Below are 26,795 nucleotides of genomic sequence, written 5' to 3'. Positions count from 1 at the left end.
GGAGGGTGTTGTGGGGGGGCTCATCGGGGTGGTACAGATGCAGGGGAGGTGGGGCTTGTCAGGGTGAGGGTTTGATGGGCCTGCTTTACAGGGGAGCCCCAGCTGCTACCAGGGGGAGCCGCATGCTGGGCCCCTGCTTCCCGTATCCCCTTCTCTTCTCCATCCCATGCCCTTTCCTCACCACTCCATCTCCTTCCCATCCCACCCCTTTCCCTCCCCACTGCATCTTTCCCCCCTGCTCTGCCCTGGCCCACCATGGACACTCACTGTTGTACAAAATGAAAGATGTCAAGTATCAGAGGGGTAGCTGTGTTAGTCTGGATCTGTAAAAAATGACAAAGTCCTGTAAAAGCAGCAAAGAGTCCTGTGACACCTTATAGACTAACAGACATATTGGAGCATGAGCTTTCGTGGGTGAATATCCACTTCGTCAGATGCATGTAGTTGAAATTTCCAGAGACAGGTATAAATATGCAGGAAAGAATCAATCTAGAGATAACGAGGTTAGTTCAATCAGGGAGGATGAGGCCCTCTCCTAGCAGTTGAGGTGTGAACACAAAGGGAGGAGAAACTGCTTTTGTAGTTGGCAAGCCATTCACAGTCTTTGTTTGTTTAATCTTGAGCTGATGGTGTCAAATTTGCAAATGAACTGAAGTTCCGCAGTTTCTCTTTGGCTGCAGGATGGCTACCTTTAAATCTGCTATCATGTGTCCAGGGAGGTTGAAGTGTTCTCCTACAGGTTTTTGTATATTGCAATTCCTAATATCTGCCTTGTGTCCATTTATCCTTTTATGTAGGGATTGTCCAGTCTGGCCGATGTACATAGCAGAGGGGCATTGCTGGCACATGATGGCATATATTACATTGGTGGACGTGCAAGAGAACAAACTGGTGATGTTGTGGCTGATCTGGTTAGGTCCTATGATGGTATCATTGGTGTAGATATGTGGGCAGAGTTGGCATCGAGGGTTGTTGCATGGATTGGTTCCTGAGTTAGAGTTACTATGGTGCAGTGTGTGGTTGCTGGTGAGAATATGCTTAAGGTTGGTAGGTTGTCTGTGGGCGAGGACTGGCCTGCCACCCAAGGCCTGTGAAAGTGAGGGATCATTGTCCAGGATGGGTTGTAGATCACTGATGATGCGTTGGAGGGGTTTTAGCTGGGGACTGTATGTGATGGGCAGTGGAGTCCTGTTGGTTTTTTTCTTGGTCGTGTCTTGCAGCAGGAGGCTTCTGGGTACACGTCTGGCTCTGTTGATCTGTTTCCTTATTTCCTTATGCGGGTATTGTAGTTTTGAGAATGCTTGGTGAAGATCTTGTAGGTGTTGGTCTCTGTCTGAGGGGTTAGAGCAAATGATGGATGGCTCCCAGCACACAGAAGGGAGCTCAACCAGCACTAGGACCCAGAAGGTGGTGTCCAGCTGCAAAGTCCAGGGACCTGGCAGCACCTTCTTTTTTCAGCCGGGCTGGGCAGCTCTGCATTCACAGAAATGGCGGGTGGACAGTGGCATGTGACCTTGCACCCCATGTGGCCCCCACCCCTCGCCTCTATTTGGGGGGCAATGCCCTCAAATTATGCCATGAACATTCCTAATCACGCACCCCTATTCCTCCTTCACTTTCTGCAGGGAAGCAAAGAATGCTGCAGAAGGGGGACCTGGGCTGTTTTCATTCCCCCTGGGGCCAAGAAGTACCCCACACAGGAATACCCCACACACAGACTCCCACTGCCCAGCGCCATCCCCAGAGACCCACTCCCCCCACCCTGCCTGCCCCCAGTTACACTCACCGGCCTGCTGGGCGCGGGCTATTTGCCTTGCCTGGGCTGAGCCAGCATCAATGGGGAATCAGAGTGAGAGGGGCCTGCCTGGGCCAGGCTTCCTCAGAACCCCCTTGCCCGGTGCCAAGAGAAGCCCCTCTCCTCCCCATGCTGGCTGAGAATGACCCAGCCCCTGCACTGGTCCCAGGTGGCTCAGTCCCGGGAGGTGGCGGGAGGAGCAAGACTACCCAGAGCCAGAGCTGTGCTGAGGTGCAGGGCAGGCAGACCCTTGTGGGATGTGACCTCCCCCCTTAGACTCTTGCTATGCACCCAGCCAGGAAGTTGCAGCTACCAGCTACCAGCTGACTGGTGGGGTGCTGAACCCTCCTTATGGGAAGCCAGAACTGCTAATTTCGTGATTATGTGGCTGCAATGTAGACCACCTGACAAACACCTGGTGGACATACTGACTCCCTGTAACCCCACACTGGGTGCCCTGACCCCAAAGGGGAGGACGGTTACAAGATCTCATAGAACATATTTTGTTAGCACTCACAGCTTCAATTAAGGGCAAGTCTCTTGAATGTTTTACAGAAACACTCTTCCTGAAAAATACTAATTAGCCACTGAAGTTGAAAATATGTTAACAAAACCCCTTCCTGTCTCACTTGTTCAGCTTGCAGTCTCCTGGCTCTTGTGGTACTTTCATTTCAACGTTTTGCCAGTCATCCTAAAGTCTTCCCAGATAGAGAGGACATGAAAGGCTAATGTAAAAAACAAGCAGGAACCCCCTCCCCCACAAAAAATTCTTCAAACCTTGCTTATACCACATAAAAAAAAAGAGGAAAAAGACACAAGTCCAATTTTTGTAGATCAATTTTAACCTCTTTTGCAATTTCTGATGTCTCAGAACTAGAGATGCCTTTAGGGGACTGCAAAGGAGCTATTATGTTCTAAACAATGAAGGATTAAGGGTGAAGAAACACGGAGCCATATCATAACTGAATAAGCCACAACAAAAGCAGAATTCCCCAAATAGTAATTTATTTTTCAATTGTGTCTCTACGCTCACCACAGATCAGGAGATGGCTCCCTTGGACAGTAACATTTCTTCCTTAAGGTTCTTTAGCAGAAAAAACACTTTGTGAAGTTATTTTTTTCCCCGATAGAAAATCAGAGTTTAAAAGACAAGAAAAATGGGAATAAGATGAGTTTTGGGGGGTGGAAAAAAAGATAAAAAATAACTATTGAGCTAAAATCTGATTTCACTACCAGGCTTGCAGCAGCAACAATTTATTAGACACTCTTATGGAGTACATCTAGATGGGTAAAAAACTGACTCAGGAATATTTTTGTAAAAAGGGAAGTGACTTTGACTTGTTCTGATTCACAGATTCTAAGACCAGAATGGACTGTTAGATCATCTAATCAGACCTCCTGAATTACACAGGCCATAGCATTTCATCCAGTTACCCCTGTATTGAGACCAGTAATCTTGGGGTCATATTATTATTTATGACTATTCAGACAACTGCAGAGCAGCTGTGAAAATCTTCACAGATTCCTTGTTTCACTAACTTTAGCACAAATGTTTAGCCCTCTGAAAATTCATCCAATGCATAATTTATCTGCTGTTTGTTATTATCTCATTTTAAAAGTATCAGGCTTCCACTCAGGAAGCAGGAAAAAAAAATACCCCATAACTTAGGTGACCCACACACTTCATAGCTAATCAATTGCCAATAGCTGAAGCGAATAGTTTATAGGCTGAAAATTATTTATCCAAAATATTCACCAAATATGTAATAAGGAATACATGCAAAGGAAAGGAGGAGGAGTTTGTGAATAATTCGGCAACCAAAGAGCTAAAGTGTCACTTTTAGTAGCATTATAGCATTATCTAGAGGCCCCAACAAAGATTAAAGCCCCATTGCCCTACGTGCTTGGGTGGTGGGGGGATGACTTAGGGCTTGTTTGTCCACACTGTGTGGTAATGCACTCTCCGGGGAGCGTGATTTCTCTAGGGCACAAATGTGTTGCACATTAATTGGTCTGTGTAGACCCTGCTTGTGTGCTTTAATGTAATGCTGTTGGAAGCAATACCATGTCAAAGCACCCTTGGGAACCTTTATTGTGCTCCATCTGGACCTACAGGGAACAATTAATGTGCAACACATTAGTGAACTTGAGAAATCAACCCCCTAGAGCGCATTACTCTATTGTGTAAGTAGGCCCTTAGTAAGGGCTAGTTCCCGTCTCAGTGTTTCAACACTCTAAATAGACAAGGCAGGCAAAGGGTAGGAGAAAGGAATTATTATCATCCCCATATTATAAATAGAGAATAGAGTCACAGAGAGATTAATGTTGGATCCCATTTACTAGTACGCATTAGTCACTTAGGTACATTTGAAAATCCATCCCTAAGAGACTTGATCAAAGTGATACGGGAACCATATTGTAGATGTAGGAATTGAACCCAGGGTCCCAATTCAGTACATTAAAACGCAAAATCATTTTTTGTAAATAATAATTCAACCCAATGCAATCTAGAGCAGGAGGTGGTGCTTCTAATTAAAAACACTGAGATTGATGCTTCAGGGGATTTTTTTACAGGTAAAAATTAAATCACCATTTGCTTCAATGGCATTTTTTCTTGTCTCATGGTGGGTTTTTATTTAGTAGCTAGATTTTTGTCCAAAACAAGTAAATGTGTGTGTTACGCTGTTCCAAAACTGCATGTAACTCTGTCCAGGTTATCGGAAGTGTCCTTCTCAAGGACACAGTGTAAACACATTTCCACAAGAAAACATTGTCGGGACAAGAAAACAAATATTTGACTAAAAGTGTCATTGACTATTGTTCAAGAACTGCCACCTGTTCCATGGTTTCTGGCACTATCTCAGAATCAGACAACATTGCAAACCACTGACTTCAGCCAAAAATCATGCAACAGCCAGCACTTGATCAGCATTCAACAAACAAGTAAACACTCCACTCACTTGCTGTTTTCCAGGCTGGGTCATTTTTGATAACAGAGGAAATGTTCTGAAGAAAAAGTGCAAAGGCAACTAGCTCTGCCTCGGCTACAGCTGTGTGAAGGATATTACATATGTGGTACCATATTCTGCATTTAGATGCATGCAAGTGTTCCCGTTGCCTTCAGTGAGGGTTTTGCCCATGCATCAGGAGGAAGAAGCTGACATGTGTAGTCAAATTGGCTTACTTGGTTACTTCATATTTTCACAGATGGGCAGAAAAAAAGTCACATTTCAATTTCTTTCCACTCAAAAAAAAATGTTTTTGCTTGGCTAAACTGATAGCCGTGTGCCTGTGGAGTTATGCAGTCAAAGGGGGATGACAGGCAAAGGGAGACTACATCTTAAAGCATCTAGTTTTAATCTGAATCTGAGTAGCTACACCCAGTCTGAGTATGAGAAGAATTGAAAGGGTCCGAGAGGGGTGGAGCTAGCCAGCTGTGCAAGGCAAGGAGTATCATACCCCTTAACATGGTGTAGCAGTGTCCATGCTTTCCTCACACATTGCAGTGTGTTGTTGCTGCTACAGCTTCTGAGTTGTACTTCGCCTTTGCTTCTGACTTTTCTGTTCACCACCATACTAAATCTGGAACAATTATTTGCCTTCTTATTACCAGTGGATGATCCCCTCTCTGTCCCTGCAGCACATGTTGTATAATAACAATACAGTCCAGAAATGGAGTCTCACATTCTGACCTATTCCACTGTTATGACAACTCCATTATTTACCTTAGCTGTTTACATTTGTCCAATAAAAGTTGGAATTCTACGTGGTCACTATTGCCTCCTAATTGATCCACTGAGGATGACATGCTGATTTATATATCATAGAATCATAGAAGATTAGGGTGGAAAAGACCTCAGGAGGTCATCTAGTCCAATCCCCTGCTCAAAGCAGCACCAACTCCAGCTAAATCATCCCAGCCAAGGCTTTGTCAAGCTGGGCCTTAAAAACCTCTAAGGACGGAGATTCCACACACTCCCCAGGTATCCCAGTCCAGTGCTTCACCACTCTTCTAGTGAAATATTGTTTCCTAATATCCAACCTAGACCTCCCCCACTGCAACTTGAGATCATTGCTTCTTGTTCTGTCATCTGCCACCATTGAGAACAGCCTAGCTCCATCCTCTTTGGACTCCCCCTTTAGATAGTTGAAGGTTGCTATCAAATCCCCCCTCGTTCTTCTCTTCTGCAGACTAAATAACCCCAGTTCCCTCAGCCTCTCCTCATAAGTCATGTGCCCCAGCCCCCTAATCATTTTCCTTGCCCTCCGCTGGACTCTCTCCAGTTTGTCCACATCGCTTCTGTAGTGGGGGGACCAAAACTGGATGCAATACTCCAGGTGTGGCCTCACCAGTGCTGAATAGAGGGGAATAATCACTTCCCTCAATCTGCTGGAAATATTCCTACTAATACAGCCCAATATATCATTGGCCTTCTTGGCAATGAGGGCACACTGCTTACTCATATCCAGCTTCTCGTCCATTGTAATCCCCAGGTCCTTTTCTGCAGAACTATTGCTTAGCCAGTTGGTCCCCAGCCTGTAGCAATGCATGGGATCCTTCCATCCTAAGTGCAGGACTCTGCACTTGTCCTTGTTGAACCTCATCAGATTTCTTTTTGCCCAATCCTCCAATTTGTCTAGGTCACTCTGGATCCTATCCCTACCCTCCAGCATGCCTACCTCTCCCCCCAGTGTAGTGTCATCTGCTGAGGGTGCAATTAATTCCATCATCCAGCTCATTAATAATGATGTTGAACACAACTGGCCTCAGGACTGACCCCTGGGGCACTCCACTTGATACTGGCTGCCAACTAGATATCGAGCCGTTGATCACTACCCATTGAGCCTGACAATCTAGCCAGCTTTCTATCTGCCTGTCCATTCATCCAATCCATACTTTTTAAACTTGCTGGCAAGAATACTGTGGGAGACCATATCAAAAGCTTTGCTAAAGTCAAGATATATCACATCCACTGCTTTCCCCATATCCATAGAGCCAATTATCTCATCATAGAAGACAATCAGGTTGATCAGACATAACTTGCCCTTGGTGAGTCCACGTTGGCTGTTCCTGATCACCTTCTGAACTTCTCCAAGTGCTTCAAAATGGATCCCTTGAGGACCTGCTCCATGATTTTGCCAGGGACTGAACTGAGGCTGACCAGTATGTTGTTCCCTCAAGTTCTCTTTCTTCCCTTTTTAAAATATAGGCACTATATTTGCATTTTTCCAATCATCCAGGACCTCCCCCAGTCACCACACATTTTCAAAGATAATGGCCAATGGCTGTGCAATCACATCAGCTAACTCCCTCAGCACCCCTGGATGCATTAGATCTGGACCCATGGACTTGTGCACATCCAGCTTTTCTAAATAGTCCTTAACCTGTTCTTTCACCACTGAGGGCTGCTCATCTCCTCCCTATACTGTGTTGCCCCATGCAGCAGTCTGGGACTGAGCTTGTCTGTGAAGACCAAGGCAAAAAAAGCATTGAGTACTTCAGCTTTTTCCATATCATCTGTTACTATGATGCCTCATTCAGTAAGGGTCCCACATTTTCTCTGACCTCCTTCTTGTTGCTAACATACCTGAAGAAACCTTTCTTGTTACTCTTCATATCCCTTGCTAGCTGCAGCTCCAATTGTGATTTGGCCTTTGTAACAAGGTCCCTGCAGGGCCCTCTTGGTTCCTGCCCCCGCTGGGCTGAGAAAGTCACACAAATTTGGGTGCAGCGCTCACCTAATACTTTTATTTATGGGCTGTGCTCCCACCACCTTCCCACCATACACATAGTCCCCTTCTTACAGTCCACCAGCAGGAGAGAGGGGACAAGCGTGCACGTGCACGTGCACGCGCACGCGCACGTGCACGCACGCACGCACTCACTCACTCACTCACTCACTCACTCACTGCCTTGCCTTTACTGCAACTTCCCTCTTTCCAGCTCCTCCCACTAGCTGCCTTTCCCTGGGGTTTTTATCCACCCCTAGCCTGATAAGGCAGCAGCTGTTCCAGCTTCCTTAATCAGGGACAGGTGATCTACCCAGCTCCAATTTATCTCCCTTAATTGGAGCTGGAGTGACTGAGGGTTGGCTAAGCAGTTTTCTGCTCAGCACCCTGTCACAGCCTTCCTGGTTACATCCCTGCATGCTCTAAAAATATTTTTATACTCTTCCCTAGTCATCTGTCCAAATTTCCACTTCTTGTAAGCTTCCTTTTTGAGTTTAAGCTCACCGAAGATTTCACTGTTAAGCCAAGCTGGTCGCATGCCATATTTGCCATTCTTTCTGCACTTCAGGATGGTTTGTTCCTGTGCCCTCAATAAGGCTTCTTTAAAATACAGACAGCTCTCCTGGACTCCTTTCCACCTCATATTAGCTTCCCAGGGGATCTTGCCCATCAGTTCCCTAAAGAAGTCTAAGTCTGCTTTTCTGAAGTCGAGGGTCCATATTCTACTGCTCTCCTTTCTTCCTTTTGTCAGGATCCTGAACTCAACCATCTCATGATCACTGCTGCCTAGGTTGCCACGCACCTCTACTTCCCTTACCAATTCTTCCCTGTTTGTGAGCAGCATGACCAGAGGAGCACGGCCCCTATTTGATTCCTCCAGCACTTGTACCAGGAAGTTGTCCCCAACACTCTTCAAAAACTTCCTGGATTGTCTGTGCACTGCTATTTTGCTCTCCCAGCAGATGTCAGGGTGATTGAAGTCCCCCATTAGAACCAAGTCCTGTGATCTGGAAACTTCAGTTAGTTGTCCGAAGAAAGCCTTGTCTACCTCATCCTTCTGATCTGGTGGTCTATAGCACACACCCACCATGACATCACCCTTGTTGCTCTCACATCTGAACTTAACTAAAAGACTCTCAATAGGCTTTTCTTCAGTTTCAACCTGGAGCTCTGAGCAATCACACTGCTCTCTTACATACAGTGCAACTCCTCCACTTTTCCTCCCATACCTGTCCTTCCTGAAGAGTTTATGCCCATCCATGACAGTGCTCCAATCATATGGACTGCCCCACCAAGTTTCTGTTATTCCAGTCAAGTCATAGTTTCTTGATTGTGCCAGGACTTCCAATTCTTCCTGCTTGTTTCCTAGGCTTCTTGCGTTAGTGTATATGCACCTAAGATAACTAGCCGAGTGCCCTACTTTCTCAGTATGAATCAGGAGGTTACCCGTCTTGTACCCTCCTCCTTATGCAGCTAGTCAAATACTTAGCCAGCTGGAGTAACTATAGACTTTGACTTCATGAGTGTTCTGTCCTGTGCTGACTATGGGAAGTTCTATGAAGGCAAGGTGCAATACATGACACACTGGCAAATTCCTCAGCCCCAGGACACCCACTGCATTTATGCCAATATAGAGGGTACAACAGCAGCTTTAGCCCTAGACAAAGGGCAAATTTGTTAACTGCTCTATCTTCTGCTATGTCCTTAACTTATTCACAAATTGGTTGGCTCCTTTTCCCTAACAGAAGGCTTTCCACTAATATATTCTCTCTTCAGCTACATAGTGTTGATTGAGCAAGATAACCATGGCACTTGCACTCTCCTTCCAATTTCTCTCTTCCCTCTCCAAGGCTTGGTATTCAATAGAGCTGAGCAAAAAAATCAGAATTTCATGGGAAATGTTGATATTTTAACATTTCCCCTCCCCCTCCCCCAAATTGGGAGGAAAAGTTGAAATATTGCATTTTAAAAAAATGAAATATTTTTAAAAAAAATCTATTTGGAAGTGGTGAAACATTCTAATTCAAGTCAGTTCAACCACTGTAATTCCTTAGATTGGCACACTGTCTCATGAGAGTTGAAGTTTGGGTCTGGTTCCCACATTTTCCCTTATGGGCCATGTTCCCAGGCAGACTACACCTCCTGTAATGCACCATGCCATTCAGTCAGAGGCAAGACTGCATTGCATCTTGGAAATAACCCTTTCTTTTTGGGGAAAACTTTCTGATACCCAAATTGCCAGATATTATGATATATGGAATCCCAGTCTATCTTAAACAGGAGGCCTTTATTAAAGAAAACCACTGCAACTCCAGACAAACAGACTTTCGTGCAGCTTGAGTCCCAGCTTTGCCTCCTTTGTTTACCAGAGATCACACCCTTTCTGGAACTGTATACAACTCATAGAGACATTTAGTGGCTGAATATTATTCTGAAAGTAAAATTTCATTATCCCAGATGTGTTTTTCTGTAGTTTACCCAAAAATGTAATAATCTATTTGCTACCATTCAGCAAAAGTTTTCAATTTTTTACTTCCACTAAAAGCCCCAAGTCAGTTAATGGCCAAATTCATGGCTGTTGTAGCTCCCTTGAACTCAACGCCCAAGAGTTTCCAGATCTTTCCAACTCCATTATCATTTACTTTTTCTTCCCAGATCTCCCCTATTTATAGGAGTCTCTTACCACTTTCAGAACATTTCCAGAATTGACCTTAACTTGACCCTCCCGCTGACATTCTCACTCTCTTCTTCTCTCACCTATTGTAAGTCTCTCTTTTATGACAAGCTTAAATCCATACTCTCTAAGGTCCTGTCCACACTGCACAAATAACCCTGTTTCAACTGTGTTATGAAACATTGTTGAGGCAAAGTTATTGCATGGTGTATTCTTGCTTGAGTAGAGAGAAAAAAAACATACAGCAACATATTTTAACCAGTTTAAACAGGGATTCTTCAGGGAGGATAGCTCAGTGGTTTAAGTATTGGCCTCCTAAACCCAGGGTTGCAAGCTCAATCCTTGAGGGGGCCATTTAGGGATCTGGAGCAAAAATCTGTTTGGGCATTGGCCCTGCTTTGAGCAGGGGGTTGAACTACATGACCTCTTGAGGTCCCTTCCAACCCTGAAAGTCTATGATTCTTCATCCACAAAGGCAAGAAAAACTGTGAACACATTTGATCCCCAACACTGTTTAAATAGGATTATTTTCATAGCATAGATGGTGCCAAAAACTTCAGGGGATCCACAATACCGAGGAAGTGGGATCATCTTGCTGCAGGAAGTGAGACATTAATAAACCCATTCTTCATCATTTACATCTGTTTTCTATCTGTCTTCTATTCCAACCTGGAGTGACCTTCTTGGTTGTCAAAGCTCTCTATGGACTCACTCCATCCCTTACTTCTGGCACTGTATCCATCTACAGCACACCATTGCCCACTCATGGCACTGTTCTGTGGCCTCTCTGCTGGGGAGACAGGTGAAAGACATCCTGTGCACAGCTGACCTTCCTTTAAAATGGTGGGAGTCAACAAGGATACATACATGTGCATGCTGGAGTACCCCTGCTGATCTGAATTTCTTCCCTCTCTGGGTGTCTTTCTTTGAGTTACTGTAATTTTGTTATGACTTTCAGGGCTGGTGACAAGTCAGGTAAACAAAGAGTTCTGTTAGACAAACATCTCAAAATAACCTCACCTTTTACCTCTTGCAAACTCCTTTTTCAACCCCAGATGCCAAGAGCCCAAAGCAGAAAAGCTGCCTTCCCTGTGTGTATATCAGGGGAGATTGCTATCTCTAAAACATGCCACTGTGCAAAGCATGCATTTAATCCACAAAAGGCGAGGAACTGTACAGTCTCAATTCATAAATGGAGTCGCTCTCCTTCTCTCTGAGCCTTCAAGGGGCTCAAAAGAAAATTGCTGGTCTGTGACCTACTGAAGCTGGATACCATAGGATAGCTAAGTCACTGCCCAGTTAGAACAAACTTTTTCAATATAAAATGGATCAGCATCACAGTACAGCAGAGATCAGAAATTGGAGACGAGCTTTGCTGACCAAGAACACTGAAAGCTAGGTAATGTCCTTGCACAATAACTGCAAGATTTGCTTAAGTAGAGTAAGAGGAATGGGGACTAGGGATTTCTGCCAGAAGATTGCTAACAAAGGCTGCTGCTTCTAACAATCCTAGGGCTTTTCTCATTGTCTGCGCTAGGAAAAATCAGATGTAATTAGCTACTAATGGAGCTTTATTTGTGGTAGCAGTGGTAGAAGACATGGCATGGGAGATTTTACTACTGTCTAACCCTATTCAGAATAGGGAGGTAGGTGTTAGGGAATTAGAGTAATTGAGAATGGATTATTATTTGACAGCATGATTGGGGCTAGAATAAATGGTGGTAAAAACACCTTTAGACTAGAGCTTCCACCATTTTTATCACTGATGGAGCTATGCCTTTCTGAATTTCCCCATCTACACACTGGGACACCACAGCCTCAGCTGGTGCAAGTAAGTTGATTTATTCCAGCTGAGGACCTGACCCATTGTGCAAAGTTTTAGCTATTGCAAGAGGAAACGATTCCTTGATGCATGCCAGCTCTATAATTGGGGAATGTACGCAACTGGGAAACACCTAGGCTTTTCTTCATTTCTTATGAGGAAACTGAGGCATTTGTCAGCCAAATATTTGTTTTTGTGAATGAAGAGGAAGTAGAGGTGTTTATTCATCAAAGGAAACAGGAGGGCTCTGCTGCTTCTCAGAGTCATTGTCTGAGTGTTTTGCATTTACACAGAGAATAGGCCTGCCATGCTCTCATCCTGTTTCCATTACTGCATAGGAAGTTATCATCTTTCATTCTCCTAATACACATTGCGACTGCTAAACCTAACATTTCGTACATATTGTGATGCTTGTTTTGAGTTACAAGTTTTCTCTTTTCTTTATGTCTGAACTTTGAATGATGCTGCCAGAAAAAGCCATAGCAAAAATTGATTTTTTAATTATTTTTTTTTTAGCCATTGTGTATAGCTCATTCCCTCACTGGCTGCATGTTTGATTCTACTTTGGGAATGCAACCCATCAGAAAATCTTTTTTTCTAATGGCCTGGGCCAACATCCATCGCAGGTAATGGAAAGACTCTCTTGCCTTCAATGGGCATTCTGCTCTTTATAGATTCTTATACTGCCCTCATCCCCACGCTATCTGAGTGCTTTCCAGTAGTGCATAAGTGACATGATTAATATCTATCACGTGGTTCATTCTTGTTCTGATTCTCTCCCTGGGGGACAACTGTGTATGCAATGGAATGTTTTGATTTGGTAGGTTTGGGTTTTTTCTTATACATACCCTTCTCTGTGTTTATGTTGGAGAAGGCAAGGTCAAAGGACTGCATCTGGTACTTGGAATGGAAGGTGGTAAGGTCTGTCATGGTCCTTAGTTCCTGTAGGAGTTAGTTCCACAGTCTTGGACTGGCCTCTGAAAAAGCTCTGTGTCTCGCACAGACCAGCTTTATCTTTATGGAAACCAGTTCATTTTGCCTGAGGAGTGACGTTATCAACCACAGTCAGCATTCCAGAGCTTTAGGTCGTCTTATAGATATGCCAGGCCCAGGCCATTAAGCATCTTGGAAATAAGGACCAAGACCTTGACTTTGACTCGACATTCTATGGAAAGTCAATGCAGAGAGTTGAGGAGAGGTCTGATGTGCTCATGATAATCCATCTTGCTGAGGAGATACGCTGCAGTACTCTGTACTAGCTAGAGTTTTCTAAGAGCTGATGGCTTCATTCCCAGGTATAATTGATTGCTGTAGTCCAAACAGCAGATGATAATGGCTTCTATAACCCAGACCAAGTCATCATTCATCAGGATGTGATGCAATCTCCTAGCCATCCAGCAATTGTAGAAAGAGTTATTTGTGGTTCCTGTCATGCGAGAGCTCAGTGTCAGTGAGGAATCCAGAAGCCTCCTAAACTATGGACTGAATTGACCAGTTGTGGCTATGTTCCTTCATCCAAAGGAGACCGCACCATAGCTACAACCTCTTCAAAGTGCTTTTCTCTGCCCACCAGCATAATCTTCATTTTGCATGGGTTTGGGATTGGATTGGGTTTGAAAAGAAACCTGGACCGCCCTGGTTATGCCTGCCTAGCTAATTCTGAAGAACAGTTCTTGCAGCAGAATGCTGGTATCTCAAGCAATGCAGATTAAAAAAACCAAAAAGACAAACAAAGAAACAAACAAAAACAACTGAGGTTTATTTTGTAAGAATTTTGCTGGACTAATACTCCTTCAGCAATTATCAGCATGAAGTGATAGCAGAATGGAAAAGGTATAGTATGTGCAATATTATAGTCATATTGTTGAATTAGGATAATTTATTGGAGTATCAGCCTCTGTCCCCCTAACACTGGAATGAAAAACCCTCCAGCAGTTCAGAGCTCTAGGAGAGCACTTTAAGCTGCTGTAGATTTCATTTTCTTGTTCCTCCCTGGCCTACCCCTGCCCTGAAACACTATGAGCAAGAATGCTCCTCACAGAGCTGTATCCAGAGCTGTGCTGCTTAGATGCAATGCACACTCTGCCTTGGGTCCTCAAGTCCTACATCTGCTCAACCCTGTACAGTAGATCCAGGCTATTTCTCCCATGGATGGGGCCCTTTGCAACTGAGGAAGAAACAGTGCTTATTTCCACAGCCCTCTGTGAGCCTGATCCAATGCCCTTTGACATCATAAAAGTATTTCCACTGACTGCAATGAGCTTTGGACTGTCATGTGAGCAGGGAACTCTGGGGGCCCCTTGTATTTATATCTTTACATAGGTATTACACGGTACATCAAATATTATTTTCTGCCATCTTTCCTACTGGGACTCATTAATTTTTGCCCAACCCTACAAAGCATTTTTAGGACTACAGTCTTCAAATTTGTAACAAGTTGTAATAAAGAGACCCTTACTCTGCCTCAGTCCCTTGCTCCAGTGATTGCACCCCCACTCTGCTGTGCCCCAATTTCCCCAGCCCCTTGCTCTGGTGACTGACCCCTGCCATGCCCTGATTGGGCAGCCAGGCAGGTTCCACATCAGCTCCTCCCAGCCCAGCTCTGCAAGTGGCAGCTGAGTCCCAGTGGATGGGGGAGCAAGCCTCAGTGGCGGGGGTGGAGTGAGTGACAGGTGGGGCAGGGGGTGGGGCCTTGGAGGAAGGAGTGGGGCCTTGGGGGAAGGGGTGTTCCGTTTTCAGGGATTAAAAAGTTGGCAACCCTAGTTCAAACTGGATACTCCAAGGACCAACAGACAAAAGATTTTTTGCAAAATAGTTTAGTTTTAAACAGTCTCAGGACCTGCTTCCTGATCCATGGAGGGCCCCAAGCTTTAGGGAAGTGTTGGAAAGATTTGGCTTACTGAAACCCCATAAAAGACTGGGTGCTAGTTCTGAGCTGAGGCTGTGATGAACTTGTGACCACAAAAGGGATCCCTTTTGAGGATCTGAAGGACTCATGTGCCAGAGCCCATGTTGGAGACAGCTGGAGTGAGCTCTGGTAATATTACCAGCATACATGTAGGTTCTTTAATTGTTTTTAATAGGCTTTCTCTATAGTGCTTTTTCCTTAAGAGTAAAATAGGCTTGCATAGTAAGTATGTGTGATAACTTATAACTGTTGGCAATTATTACACTGTGTACTGTCTAGGAGCAATCAGAGGCAATCAGGCTTGTCTAGGCAAACTCTCTTTTGCGGGGAATAACACACTAAAGGCACAGAACTGTTCAGCCTGGGAATTCTCCCATCAGAAGGAAGAGAGATGTGGGTCTGCCCCAAGAGAGGTGATGACCAGGGGAGCTGGATGCCTGAGAGTGGGTGCCCTTGCTGAACCATTAAAGGGAAATGCAGGTACAGGTGCCCTGAACTGTGACAGGTAGGACAAGAAATAATCAGCTTAGTCTGCAGCAAGGGAGATTTAGGTTGGATATTAGGAAAACTTTTGAACTATAAGGACAACTATGTACTGGAATAGGTTACCAAAGAAGGTTGTGGAATCCCAGTCACTGGAGGTTTAAGAACAGGGTGGTTAGACAAACACCTGTCAGGGAAGGTCTAGGTACTTGGTCCTGCCTCGGCATGGAGGAGACAGACTAAGTGGACTCTTGAGGTCCCTCCCAGCCCTATATTTGTATGATACTAATCAAAATATGTTTGAATAGTGACCCATTTATATCTTAGGATCAAATCATGTTCAGCTCGACTCTGTCCTCATCAATGGAACTACTCATGCAAGTAAAGCAAGCAGGATTTGGTCCTTGAACAGAAGTCATCCCAATAAATTGCAGAGTTCCATAAATCTCATTGCTCACGCTGGCCAAGGTCAGCATGTTACACTCTTCACTGAGTTAAAGAGCTTTCGTTAAAAAAGCTTCTTTGAGTAAATATGAGAGTTATACTTTGGGGATTCATGAAACAGTAAAGAAATAAGGGAGCTGCATTTACAGTCCGTAGCTCAACAGGCAACAGTCGCTATCTCAACTCTCAAAAATTATCTGTGTGTTAACAAAACTAAAGGAAATTGACTTGGATTTGGCTTTGTTTGTAATCTACAATGACAAAGTGGGTTAAAATTCCTAGGAAAGCAAATGTTAAAACTAGTCCACTTCTCTGGGAACCCAGAACCATGCACTATGCATATTCATGAAGCTGCAGTAGAGATGTAGGCTGCAGTTGGTGTGGATGTGGGGAGCAGAGGGTGCTGGCTGCAAGGAGGGTCCCTGAGCTACCCCACCAACAAAGACCAAGTTAAGTCAGTAAGCAGGAGACGGGAGAGTGTTTATTGTTAATAAAGGACAAGGGAGGACGAGTGCTGAAAAACTGCCCATAAAGCTTTCACAGTTACCAGGTAAACTGTGCCTCTGAGCCTTTCTGGTCTCTCAGTGCACATCCTTTTAGGTCTCAGGCCTTGCGTTGTCTCCTCTCTTGGGATGGAATGACATGATTCTCCACTCTCAGACCAGGAGCTGGGTTGCAGTCCCCTGGGTCTCAATTGTGATCACCTCAGCAGGTCTGGTTTACGCAATTCCATTCCCCTGGGGCAATAACAGTGGTCATTAGTGAACAAACAGCCTCCTTAAAGGAAAGAATCATGCATTTAGAACAAAAACATTTCAGAGAAAGTATATTTTAAAACAATAAAGCCTATTGTACACATACTTAATTCTTCCCTAAGGCTTACCACTCCCTGGATCTAGGAGGCCCAATTCCTTCAGACTCCTCCACACAGCCTTGTCTGTGCCAGCCTGTCTGCCTAGATGGCTGCTCACAAGCGACTCCTCTTTTCCTCTTCAGGAAGTGCTTTTTAACTCTTCAGTCTCCATTTGCTCTCCAGCCTCCTAGTTCTGGCAAAACAAGGTTTACAGGGTGTTGGAGACTCAAGCTAACAGCTTGACTCATTGCTTTTCTAGAGTGCACCTAGATCAGTGGTGGGCAACCTGCAGCTCATCAGGTTAATCCGCTGACGGGTGCGAGACAGTTTGTTTACATTGCCTGTCTGCAGGCATGGCAGGCTGCAGCTCCCAGTGGTCGCAGTTCACTGTTTCTGGCCAATGGGAGCTGCGGGAAGCGGGGGCCAGCACGTCCCTGTGTCCCACACCACTTTCTGCAGCTCCCATTGGCCAGGAACAGCGAACCATGGCCACTGGGAGCTGTGGGCGGCCATGCCTACAGACAGGCAATGTAAACACTCTTGGGGCCTGCCAGCAGATTACCCTGATGTGCCACATGTGGCCCGCAGGCCACAGGTTGCCCACCAGTGACCTACATGGTCTTCACTAGGAAGCCGTTATGTTGCCTCCCTGTTTATTCTTCCCACAGCCCCTACTGCATTCAATAAATATGCTACCACCCTACTATAAATTATACAGTCTCCCTCAATAACTAGGCTACATATCACTATTCTCAAATGCTTACCTAGCAGGTTCAACGGTATTCATAACAGTGATATGTATCAGCTCCACTTCTGTCACAGAGTGACAGAGGCATCAGTAGTCCTTTACACAAGAGGGTAAAGAGTTGCATTAAGAGACTATAGGTGGGAAGGTTTTACTGCATGTGCCAAACATAATATAGTCTTTTATACTTGTGCTCAAAGGTTGCTTATAATTTGATAGATTATATGAATTCTTTAAACTATGCGGAGTTTACTTTTAAACATTTTTCATTATCAAAGCAAAAAGCCTGCCAACCCTGAAGAGTAGTGTTATGTATCCACAATGCACAGGCTTTTAACCACAGTAGAGTTTGTTCCAGTCATGCTCCAGTTACTGAACTATTTCCTGTTTATTTTCCACTGTAACGCAAAACTAGGCACATAAGTGGTAGTTACCAACTTCTAGCTCAGGTCATGGGGGAACCTAATCATTTGGACCTTGTAATGGGGTTGCTACTCACTGCTGGTGTGCCACCTTATGACTCATCTGGGGATTAGCTCTCTACTGGTCAGACACCCCTTTCTGCGGTCACTCTGCCTATTGTCTCCATCTCAACCTCCAGGTCTGGATATTCTTCTTCTTTGTGACTCGACCCTTCGGCCAGGGCATTTAATTCTCCCCTTCCAAGAAGGTCTGTCAGCATTTCTCTGGAGAAGCTGTTCCTCTGCCTTTCCAAGAAGTCCTCCATTCTAAATCCAAAGCTGCGCCACATACTTAGTGGCTGGTAGAGGAACCCAGGCCCATGAACTACCCCAGGTTCCAGCCCACACACCCTATGCTCCGCAACAATGGTTCTATTGACTCCCGGACCTGGTTGTTACTTCCCTGGGCTCTGTCCTACCCCCTCTTTCTTTCCTCTGGCACCTCTGGGTTTAGCACTCACCCAAGCTTCCTCCGCTCCCTGTGGCTGCTCCCTCCTCTGGCTTTGGGTCAGACCCTGTAATCTGTAACAAACCTCCCTCCTGTCAGGGAGTGACAGCAGATTATTTCCCCCTGCAGCCTCCTTCTGGTCTCAGCTTCTTTGCTTTATAGAAGTCCCACCTGTCCAGGTGAGCTTCATCCTTAATAAAATATTATTGATCCCTGCTCCCCTCCAGATTCAGCCTAGGTGGTTAAGTGGCCCATCCAGCCTACCTTCATACCTTCATCCCTTCAGGAAGTTGTAGGGTGAATACCCCCATCACAGACCCTTTCAACTTTCTGTTCACTTACAACGACTATAGTGCAGACACTTTCATCTAGACCACTTCATTCATTAACTTTTCCTTGAATGCCAATTAAAACAGAATCCTGAAGGTCTCCATTTGGTATAGTATACCCCAGGGACTGGCAACCTTTGGCACACAGCTCATCAGGGAAATCCGTTGACGAGCTGAGAGGATTTGTTTACAGGCAGCGTCTGCAGGTTTACAGGCAGCGTCTGTTCCGCAACTCCCATTGGCCTGGAACGGTGAATCGCAGCCAATGGGAGCTGCGATCAGCAGAACCTGCCGACGCTGCAGGTAAGCAAACCATCCCAGCCCGCCAGCGTATTTCCCTGATGGACCGTGTGCCAAAGGTTGCCAATCCTTGCTATACACTGATGTTCATGAGAATGTGACGTTTTCTCTCAGTGCAACACAGTATCTCCTCAAATGTAACAACCAAGTACTGTGACTCCAGACAGCAGTCCTCTACTTGGGCCTGAGTCTGCAAGATGCTGAATGCTTCCTGTGAGGTGCTGAGTCACCTTGCCTCTGACTGAACCAGAGACTAGTACAGTAATTCATTCAACCACCTGTGGGAGGTTGTACCAGGCGGCAGGAGGCCCTCACCAACTGATCTCAGGAACAACAGCTTCTCCTGTGGACAATATTTAGCATGCACAGCTGAAGTTGCTTCATAGGTCTTCATACCCTTTCTCTTCAGGCATGTGGATAAAATATGATAGGCATAGAGACAAATTCTGCGCTGAGGCTCATTAAAGGCTTGTATAGAATGTAACTCAGCCCCATACAGGTGTTGTGCTGGCCAACCAGGGAGATTTGCAAGCCTACTTCATTAACACCATTTGTATACCAGGCCCTATGTGTAGAGAAGCTATACTGTGACAAGGTCAACGTTGCTGTTGGTTGGTTAATCACTATGGTTTGTTTCGCTTATGGATAGAAGGAGGATGTAAAGCTATTTCAGGTATGTCTATACATGATGCAGTCACATCTTTGATTGCAGTGTAAACATATCCTCAGCATCCAGGTTCAGTTCCCATTCTGCCACCAACTTCCTGTGTGACCGTGGGCAAGTCACTGTGCGTCAGGTCCTCATCTGAAAATTGGGACTGATAATCTTTCCTTTTGTCATCCCTTTGGTGGTCTTGTCCATTTGGACTGTAAACTCTTGGGTGTGTACGTTTAAAGCAAGGGGAAGCAGCTGCAGCCAATGACGTAGAGGCATGAAAGCGACTGGTTTCCACCCTGTGCACCAATACTGACATGGCGAAGGACATAAAAACATTTAGTATTTGTAAATGTCTCATGACTTTTAAGCCAATCTTCTGATTTTTGTGGTGAGAGTCCTGGTTTTTGACTGTATATCAGGGATTGGCACCCTTTGGCATGCGGCCCGCCAGGGTAAGCCCCCTGGTGGGCCAGGCTGGTTTGTTTACCTGCCATGACCACAGGTTCAGTCGATCGTGGCTTCCACTGGCCACAGTTCACTGTTCCAGGCCAATGGGGGCTGCGGGAAGTGGTGCGGGCTGAGGGATGTGCTACCTGCCATGTGCCAAAGGTTGCAGATCCCTGCTGTATATATTGGGTCATAGCAAAACTTCACTACGATTTTAAACAATGTAAGATGCTCCAGCTGTATTTGTACTCTGTGCATGGAATATGCAAATGCAATATAATCATTTTAAAGGCAAAAGGTTTGGATCCTTTCCCTTTTGGCTAAGTAGTTAAAGTAATGGAAAATTGGTGCTTTGCACTGCACAGATAAAAGCGCAAACCAATTTGCTAATGGCAGCCTCAGCTTGTGAAATGAAGCATATCAGGTGGGAAGGTCTAGCACATATTTCAAATGAAGTTGCTCATCTGCATGCAGGATTTGTTGTTCCTGCCAAAACATACATTTACTGCATAAGATAGGAGGGGACCAAGGTAGGCACTTTTAAGGATAGAATCTACTTTTGAATTAAACTATTCCTGGATATTGAGAAAATGTTGTCTAAGAAGGACCTGAACTTGTAAGCAACTGAGCAACCCCAGGATACAGAGCATCCTTGACTCAGACTGAAGTCAATGGGAGTTAAGGGATCCCAGCACCCCCTGGTGTTGCTCAGCACCTTGCAGGATCAAGCTCTAAACAAGTAATAATGCATATTTATGTGCATAACAAGAAATGGGCCTGAATCCAGAATCTCTTTTGAATTTCCAGGGACTTCACATTCAGTTCTCAAATCCAAATCTGCTTCTATGGTTCTAGTTCCAGATTGGGTGTATTGCAGCTCCAGGGCCTGCCTTGGCAAAGTGCTGGAGTCATACCATTGAAATTCATGGATGTTGAGGGTATGCAGCATTGCACTGAAAGTACTCAGGACCCTGCAGGATCATGACCCAGACTCATCGGGGACTGAAATCTCATAAGCACAGCTTTCCTGGTAAGGAATCTCATCAGATGAACATATGCAATCGCCGCTCCCTCAACTATGAACATGCATTTCAGCCCTGAGTCAGCCTTGAACCACAATGCCTGTCTGAACCTCATCCAGATTCAAACACTGCTTCTTCACCCATTCAGAACACCAAAGAATTCTGAAGTTGAATTTTGGAATTCTCCATGGTATGTTATAATCAACATGGAACAGAGTGTGGGTAAAACAAGCACATAGTAGTATTTGGTTACTGAGGCCCAGATTTTGATGCCTTTACTCACACTGAATAATAGTTTACTCTCTGGGCAACACCACTGATGTCAATGGACCAACTCATTGTGAGTAAGAGTGACAGAAACTGGCCTTTAATTTATTGCCTGTAGCTTCCTGACCCTGGAGTCAGAGAGTTCAGAATATGTGAAAAAGGAAGAGCAAACATGGAGCTCTGTTCAGGCAGTTGCCAGGTCACAGCAGAAATGTTTACTCAAAACCTGAAACATTAAACCTGGGAAAAGAGCGAGAGTATCAGCTATTTCCATCTGAGATTCCAATATTGAGTTGCTCCTCACAGGGAGAATTTGCCCTTATGGTGTCTGGTAGAACAGTGCAAAATATACAAAATAGGTGAAATTCACCTCTGTGCAGAGCGACTGCACGAAAGCTTTCCCACTGCTTAAGAGTCTCATTTAACCCTATTTTCAGGATAGGCCTCTTGCAGGCAGTTTGCTGCTCAGAGATTATTTCACCCAATGAAATGTGAGCTACCTAAAACCTATCTCATGCTTCCACAACACTTAGCAAAAATGCAGGAACCTGCAGGAAATGATACTGTGGAAATTGTATGCACCATGTGCATTTTTGCTTAGCTACTATGTCAATGACGGACTTCATGTAGCAAACACAATTTGCCTAAAAAGTCATTGCCTGTTTTCTAGGGGCCCAGGCAAGCTCCCATGGAAGTCAATGGAAGACCTTGCATTGACTTCTATGGGAGCTGGATTAAGCTATATCTCCCTGGGAGTGATTTTTTCTCATCAGCTGGTTTACAGGTAATTTGCTAGCAATCCAAGCTACATGTTACCCTGAAAAAACAGAAACTTCACATTTCAGATAAGATTGCACCATAACAAGTCACTACTGGATAGAGAACAGGAGAGGGAAGAAAACTGCAGACAAAGGAAATAACAGATGAGCCTATTAGCTAGTTATTTAGGGCTGATTTTCTCCATGTTTTGCAGCAAAGGGGCATAGAGAAGGAATATTTCAGTCCATGGCTTTGTAAGTCTGAAGAGTAATGCAAAATATTCATCTGCTGAGCTATTGGATGCATGTTAGAGTTTGGGATTTAGGCCAGCCTCTCCTAAGCATCAAAAGTTGATTCCGAAAAAGAGTGAGAAAACACATTATGAACTCTATTCAACTAAGCACAATTCCTACCGACAGTGGCAAGAGTGTTTACTAGGCCAAGACTTTTCGCAGAAAAATTAGAGACCGCAGTCTGGATGGCAATATGCTCTGATATGTTCCCTTACAGCAAAATAGTATAGCTAATGAAAAATGGAGGCATGGTTGAACAGATGAAGGAACAAACAGGATTTTTGTTAATGATAGCACTGGATTGTGAAATGAAGCACACTGCTAGGAAGCATGTGGCATTGCTGATGGGCATTCATGTTGTGAATGCTAAACTATGCATTTAGGACTGAATTCATCCCAGTGCAGAGGATCAACACCAGGACAACGCTCCACTTTAGTCTCACTTAAACCCCATTTTAAGAGATTAAGTGGGATTTAAAGCCTGGCTCCAAGAAAACATCTTCAACAAATATTTAATGGTAAGCATATAAGTCCTGTTGACTTCACTGGAACCCCTCACAGGTTCAAAGTTAGCATGTGCTTAAGTGCTTTACTGAAGTAGCGTCTAATGGCAGATGGGTCTTGGGCAAACTTCTGCACATGAGTAAATATCACACACGGTTTACAAAATTACCTGTTAGACTCGTAAGGGCTGGAAGAGACCTAGAGGGATCTTCTATTTCAGCCCCCTGTGCTGGCACAGGCTCAAGTAAACCTAGACCACCCCTGCACAGGTGTTCATCTAGCTGGTTCTTAAAATCTCCACAGCCTCCCTTGGTAACCTCTTCCAGTACGTAACTATCTCAGTAGTGTAACTATAGCGCCCTTGTGGCCAAGATGGAGTCTGCTCTGTAAGCAGCTCTGGCCAAGAGAAGGTGTGCATGCATGAACACAGGAGTGAAACTCCCTTTCACCCCAGGGGCACCAGTTCCAACCCCCCCTCTCCTCCCAAGTGAACACACACACACTGGAATAGGAAATATTTGCTTACAGAGGGCTGAATGGAGGAAAAACAACAGGGGGTGGGGGGTGATAAGGGGTGTGGTAAAATAGGGTTATATCCAAAAAGAGCCCCACAGACCCAGTGGTACCACAGTATGAAAGGGAAGACACCAAACCTCCCTCCTTATTCCCAGTGCAAAGTCACAAGCCCCAGTACTCACAGCCCCATATAGCTCTGGGCAGCAGTGATACCAGGTCCAGCTCTGGTCTGGCCTTCTCAGGTGATTCCTCCCTGGTTCAATGCTTCTCTTGGCCGTGGCCCTCTCCATCCCAGGCTTCAGGCTGGTTCTCGGCTGCTTCACTCTGTGAAGACCTGCTTGCAGCAGCCGTCTTGACTGAAGCGCCAGACAGACACACATACCCTGTCACCCTCTCTCTTTCCACTCCCCTGGAACAAACAGCACTTCCTCTGCCTCAGGGCAAAGTTTTAAAGGGGCCAAGCTCATTAAGTAGTTAGTTTAGATATTGGAAATTTTTTTCTAACCATCCCTTGTTGCAGATTAAACTCATTACTTCTTGTCCTAGCTTTTGTGCACATGGCGAACAATTGAGCACCGTCATTTTACATCAGCCCTTAACAAGTCCAGTTCTTTTAACCTTTCCTCCTCTGTCACATTTTCTAAACTTTTGACCATTTTTGTTGCTCTCCTCTGGACATTTGCCAGTTTGTTCACATCTGTCTTAAAGTGTGATACACAAAAATACTCCTACTGAGGCTTCACCAGTATTGAGTAGAGCAGAACAATTATCTCTGTCTTTCATATGACACTTCTGTTAATACACCCTAGAATGATATTAGTCTTTTTATTTATCTATTTTTTTTGCAACTGTATCTTATTGTGGGCTTATATGCAATTTGTGATCCACTATAACCCTCCAAAGCCTTTTCAGCAGCAGCACTATCACCTAGACAGTTTCCCCCCATTTTGTAGTTGTGCATTTGGTTTTTCCTTCCTTAGTGTAGTACTTTGCATTAGTCTTTATTGAATTTCATCTTGTTGATTTCAAACCAATTCACCATCCTCTAGATCAGTGATTCTCAAAGCCAGTCCGCCGCTTGTTCAGGGAAAACCCCTCCCGCATCTGCAGGTTCGGCTGATTGCAGCTCCCACAGGCTGCGGTTAGCCATTCCAGGCCAATGGGGGCGGCAGGAAGGGTGGCCAGCACATCCTTCCACCCGTGCCACTTCCTGCCACCCCCATTGGCCTGGAGCAGCGAACCATGGCCAATGGGAGCGGTGATCAGCCGAACCTGCGGGCGCGGCAGGTAAACAAACTGGCCCGGCCCGCCAGAGGCTTTCCCTGAACAGGCGGTGGACTGGCTTTGAGAACCACTGATCTAGATGAGTGGTGGGCAACTTGCGGCCTGCACACGGCCCGTTAGGGTAATTCACTGGTGAGTCACAAGACAGTTTGTTTACATTAACTGTCTGCAGGCATGGCCGCTACAGCTCCCAGTGGCTGTGGTTCACCATTCTCAGCCAATGGGAGCTGTGGGAAGCAGTTCTGGCAGGGACATGCTGGCCACCACTTCCCACAGCTCCCATTGGCCAGGAACGGCGAACTGCAGCCACTGGGAGCTGCAGACAGTCAGTGTAAACAAATGATCTTGCGGCTCGCCGGCGGATTACTCTGACGGGCCGTGTGGGGCCTGCAGACTGCTGGTTACCTACCACTGATCTAGATACCTACAAACAGATTGTTTAATAATTTGTTCCTGTATCTTTCCAGGTATGGAAGTTAGACTGACTGATGTTTTGTGGTGGGTTAGGTGTGCTCTGAGCCTGCCTACTGGATCACACCTCACAGGCAAGATAGGTGGAGAAACTCCTATCTATCTTGCATAGGCTTGTGAAGCACACTGGGGCTTAGTTAGGAGATAAAAATTCGGGTGCCTAGAGTGAGGCAGCAGTGCACGGTGCTCAGAAGCAGAAACATAGGTGCCTGGGGAACTTTTACTGCAAAAACTTAGGTGCCAAGTGGGTTTCGGTGCCTACAGAGTTCGGCAGCAGCTGAGTGGGGTTTTTGTGCATACCAATAGTGCCTATAGCAATTAGGTATCTAAGTCCTTTTGTGAATCTAAACCAGTGCCTCTAATATATGCACAGAAACTCTTGTTCTGGAAAGGTCAGTATTCAGATAACTCTAAATTTCTGCTACATCTACTAAAGTCCCATATTATATTCTATCGGAACGTTTACAAGTCACGTAATATTATGTTTCCTCTATTAACAGTCCACTAAATGAAAACCATGAAAATCATAATCATATAATCAACCTTATTCTATTGCCAGTGTTTAACAGAGAGAGAGGTTACCGTGATGCACAAGAATAAAAAATATACATGCAAATGGTTCATGTTTCAACAACACACTGAAACACAAGAGCACATTTAAAAATGATTGAGGGAAAAAGCAAGACCTTCTTCACGGTGTAATTGGGCACAGAGCATAGTCTATGTGCTGATGGGCATGAAAATGTAATTACCACATCAACTATTGAAATGAATGATGCAGCTCCCATGCCTATAGAACAAAATTTATGGGCCAGATTCACTGTTGGCATGGCACAATTCCATTGACTTCAGTGGAGCTGAGTTCACTTAATTCAATAGTGTATTTGGCTCACAATCTCCAAAGCCCTTTGAAATCTGTGGAAAGGCTTCTTTTGCAATCAGTGAGTTTTGGATCATGCTATAAGCGCGGTTTGCCAACAATTGTATTAAACTTATGGTATAGACCATCATGTTGACCAGACGTAGTACTGCAGCCCAGACCAGTGTAAGAGTGGGACTGGAGTACCCAGTAGTTAGTGGTTCTATTTCTGTGTGTCAGGGTCAGGTCAATAACCAGTCAATGCACATTTAGAGTAATTCCATTTAGTAATTAGACCATCCATTTGCTTGCATTATAGTTACTGCCAAAGTGTTGTCCCATCACCTAACACATTGCTCACCACCAGCCACAGAAAAATTAAGGCTATTTTGAATCACGCTTCATCGGAAAAGACATGATTATGGGCCAATGCATTCTTGCACTCCACCAGTTCTCTATTCTTTAAGCCTATCCAAGAAAATAATTTTCCAAAACAAGTTCTTAGGTAGAAGCTAGGACTGAAAAGAAACTAAGAGAGAGCAAGAGAGAGAGAGAGAGAAAATGTATTTTAACTACCAGTTAACACCTTTTATTTGTAGATCTCATTGTTATAAAATATTGCTAGAGATTTACAGTCACTGGCTTGTGTGATTAAAACAGTTACTCTAATTGTAGCTGATAAAGAAATGCAGCCAGAACCCAGTGCAATGTGAAGCTTTACAA

At 44.8% G+C, this 26,795-nt stretch overlaps 1 long non-coding RNA gene across 1 annotated transcript; it reads right to left on the bottom strand.

Moving 5' to 3' along the window:
* Positions 1–16,332: 16,332 nt before the first annotated feature.
* LOC127030365 (uncharacterized) lies at positions 16,333–23,794 on the bottom strand. The gene is made up of 3 exons (XR_007768377.1): positions 23,641–23,794; positions 16,718–16,902; positions 16,333–16,593 (listed from the first exon to the last, which is right to left on the bottom strand). It is a non-coding gene; the product is annotated as an uncharacterized LOC127030365 (long non-coding RNA).
* Between the last annotated feature and the right edge of the window lie 3,001 nt (positions 23,795–26,795).

Source organism: Gopherus flavomarginatus, chromosome 1 (genome assembly GCF_025201925.1).
Source record: "Gopherus flavomarginatus isolate rGopFla2 chromosome 1, rGopFla2.mat.asm, whole genome shotgun sequence".
NCBI lineage: Eukaryota > Metazoa > Chordata > Testudines > Testudinidae > Gopherus > Gopherus flavomarginatus.
The sequence above is the reverse complement of the archived record's forward strand: the minus strand, read 5'-3'. Positions and strand labels throughout refer to the sequence as shown.